Raw genomic sequence first — 4,162 nt, forward strand, 5'->3', positions numbered from 1 at the left:
TTTTAGTGAACAAAACAAGTCCAGACAGCAGGCTACAGATCTCACTCTCAGAAGACTGGGGAGGGAAGAGAGCAGTGGTGTGGACACAAGCCATTTCACATCACTTGTACTCCATGTCAGGGATGGGGTCCAGCACATTTTATTAACAGGTAAAGGCATATACATGAACCTTGGTGATGTTAAAATGATTTACATTCTCTTTCTATGTGGCCTCTAGCCCTGGGCTATAAGAATTTCCTGAGGGATAAATGGTCAAGTTTTCTTTCTCTCTTTCTTTTCCTTCCTTCCTTCCTTCCTTCCTTCCTTCCTTCCTTCCTTCCTTCCTTCCTTCCTTCCTTCCTTCCTTCCTTCCTTCCTTCCTTCCTTCCTTCCTTCCTTCCTTCCTTCCTTCCTTCCTTCCTTCCTTCCTTCCTTCCTTCCTTCCTTCCTCTCCCTCCCTCCCTCCCTCCCTCCCTCCCTCCCTCCCTCCCTCCTTCCTTCCCCCTTTCCCTCTTATTTTTTTGACCCAAGGTGAATATCCTCTGTAAATTTTATCTCTTTTTTAAATATCCTAGTTGAGTGGTATGGGGAGAAACAGGGGGAGGGGTGCCTGTGTTTTTTTCCTTCAGCATGAGCTCCTAATTCCCATCCATGCTAATGGGACTGGCACACATGCATCAAGGGGAGAAGAGACCCCCGAGGGTTCACAAAATATGCAGATGACTGGTTTTTAATGAATGCAAAATGTAAAACAAAAGAAGTATCACAGTCAAGCTGCTCATGCATAATAAAGTCACAGTGAAAAGGGAGCAAATAAATAGAAAACTCTTCTTGGCTATAACCATCTTTAGCATGCAATGGACAATTGGGAACAGCAGGCCTTCCAAAGCCCACATCATCAAACAGGAAATACATTTTGGCAACATGAAACCATCTAAGGCAGTGTTTCTCAAGCTCCATCCCACCAAATTATGAGAAAAATATTCAGCCTTCTCCCAACACACATTTTTTAGGGGAAGCGGGGAGGTCTCCCCGAGGAGGCTGGAGAGCTGTGACAGGACATTACAGCAGGATGGTGGAGGTGAAGCATGCAGAGGGAGGTAGGCACTGATTGCTCCTTCTTTTGGGAGGGAGTTCGGCACGGCAGAGCCATAAACGGAGCCATCACACCACAGGGCAGGATGAAGTGAGGGAATCATCCCACCAAAGTCAATGCAATTTGTTCACTTGCTAATTTGATGACATTCTGGGCAGCTAACTTAATTAGACATGATTTGAGAAGTCCAGCATGGGAAGCTGCTCAAAAGGATGCTGCTCCCTCCTCCGCTTTCCCTGAACACAGGCATCCCCTCCTTAGCATCTCTTTGCACCACATAAAGCCCCTTCTGAAATGGGATTTCACGTTGCTGTTGCAACTACACACGCCCTAGCGGTGTTATTTAGCCAGGTCCAGAAATCCAAGTCATGCCTCCCCCTCTTTTTGTGCCAGCCACCAGTCAGAGCATCCTTATTTCACAATTTGACCTGTTTTCTCTGTTGCTACAACAATATAAAGTCCTGCTCAACCTGAACCCAGCTGGGACAATTTGCTCTTCTGTTTGCTTATAGTGCCTATATCCAAGCACAGGAACATCCTCGTCTTTGGGCTCAGCTTTTGCTCATTGGAGGGATGTGAATTTTTTTTAGATCCAGGTCCTGACTAGTTGTGACTTCTACAGGTTTGATGCATGTTCAGGTCTGCTCTGCTCATTGCCTTGTCCCTACCTTGAGGGAGTATGTGGCTACCTAAAAAACCTTTCTCTAGAGCTTCCTAAGGAGCATCAGATGCCCCAATGGAGGGTAACAGGACCAAACCCCTCTACAGTAACAGCACTTGTCACATAATGAAAGTATCAGTGAAAACACAAGGAAGGCATGCCACACCAAAATACAGTACTGCAGAGCTGTACTTCGTAAACCTCAAAATAAAAAATGAAACCTTAAAATAAAACCCCCAATAAAACAGTTTTCAGCACTTAGAAAAATCGGAGAAATGCTCTGTACCAGGCAACTAGGGGGGAGATTAAAGAGAACACATGTATAAATGTCATTAGCATGCTAGCAGTGATATAAAAAAACCTCCAACTTTTAAAATAAATGAGCTGCTACAAAATAAACTACCTCACGACAAAATGTACATAGGGGATATACAAAGTAAATTAAAAAACAGATTAAAGCAACATCTGTATATTAACACTGCCATAAAACAACATAGTAGTAATAGCAGTGGCATGCAAAGGTATTATAAAATTATAATCTATCCAAGATGTTATGTCATCTTAATGAAACTGTACAGCCAATACATCTCAAGTATTATTCCTTTATGGTTCAAAACCACCATTTGCTGCAGCTACGCAGAAGCAGACCAACCTCAGTCCTGGTGCAAGGGGACCCAACTAGTGAACGATTTGCCTTTGACACACTTTTTTTTGCATTTAGAAGTACCATTTTGCCCTTTTCTTATGCTCTTAATTCAAGAGACAGAGTGTGAAAACATCTATTTGTTTCTCATTTTGCAGCAGGACTTGCCCATGACACACACAGGACGACAGCAAAGCCCCATTCAACAAGTGAGTTGTGGAGAGGGATTGGGCACGGTTTCCACCTTTTGGCAGAAATGGTTTTTCCACCATTTCATGCTCTGATATCAGTGAGATGAAGACTCATGTCTGTTGGTGAAAACTCACGATTCACAGCCCTTTCTGTCCCTTTCCTTGCCTCTCTGTAAAGGGTTGCAGAGTCTCGGATTTTTGCTTTTACAAAACTTGCACTGCCACTGGTTGGTAAATTCTATTTCTCTGCATTTCCATGATATCCAAATGAATGCTAATGATCTCAGGAAACTGTCTTTCCCCCCCCAAAAAAAAAAAAAAAAGCATAGATTTAGCAAGATGGGGTTTGCTATCGCAGGTTTCCTACCATTTCACTCAAAAACTAAGTCGAGCTCTGTGATGTTGAGATGAGGGATGCCTGGGGTGAGCGAGTTGAAAGTTTCGCCATTCGCCTGGTTGTCCTTGGACCTTGGTCTTCACACAAGGACCATGTCAGAACAAGGAGACCTTCACCTTTTCTTGCTTCCATTCTCAGAGTTTGGTCAACAAAAACATCATCTATTTCCCATTTTGAGGGGAGGACCCTTTAGGAAGAGGAGGTAGAAAACATTGCACAATGTAAATGGGAACATCTGACTGTTGGTGGGGAAGCATGGGCAGGCTGAACACTTGTGCACAGGACTGACTTGGCCCAAATATAGGAAATATATAACATTTTCCTGGATTCATCACACATAAAAAGAGGTGTTTTCAGGACACAACTCGCTTTAGAGTGTGGCTGCCACATCTCCACCTCTCCTTGACAGAGAGAGACCTGCAGAGTGTGAGTCCATCTCCCCAGGCTTGATGTTGCCCTGAAGTCTTCCACCGTATGCCTTGAGTCTTTCACCAAGTGCCCAACAATAGTGGGATTTATTGGCATAGATTTAAGAATACACCCAAAAACCTCAGAATCTTGTGTCCAGTTGTGGCCCCTCAGTTCCAGCAGGACAGGGAACTGCTGGAGAGAGTCCAGTGCAGCCACCAAGATGCTGAAGGGAGTGGAGCATCTCCCGTGTGAGGAAAGGCTGAGGGAGCTGGGGCTCTGGAGCTGGACAATAGGAGACCTAGGGGTGACCTCATGCATGTTTACAGATATATAAAGGGTGAGTGTCAGGAGGATGGAGCCAGGCTCTTCTCGGTGACAACCAATGATAGGACAAGGGGTAAAGGTTCCACTTCAATTTGAGAAGAAACTTCTTCTCAATGAGGGTGACAGAACCTGGCCCAGGCTGCCCAGGGAGGTTGTGAAGTCTCCTTCTGTGCAGACATTCCAACCCACCTGGACACCTTCCTGTGGAACCTCATCTGGGTGTTCCTGCTCCATGGGGGGATTGCACTGGATGAGCTTTCCAGGTCCCTTCCAACCCCTGACATTCTGAGATTCTGTGATTCCTATTTACTTAACACTTATGGCCAGCTTAAAGCCACCCACAAGTTGCCACGAGGCAGTTATTGACACCAACTACCTGTTTCTGTTATTTACCATCTGTGGCACTGAAACAGAATTTTATGTTAATTCAAAAGACACCAGAAAAATTGCCAGAAGAAAA

This window comes from Streptopelia decaocto, assembly GCF_964273445.1.
Source record: "Streptopelia decaocto genome assembly, chromosome: Z".
NCBI classification, from domain to species: Eukaryota; Metazoa; Chordata; class Aves; order Columbiformes; family Columbidae; genus Streptopelia; species Streptopelia decaocto.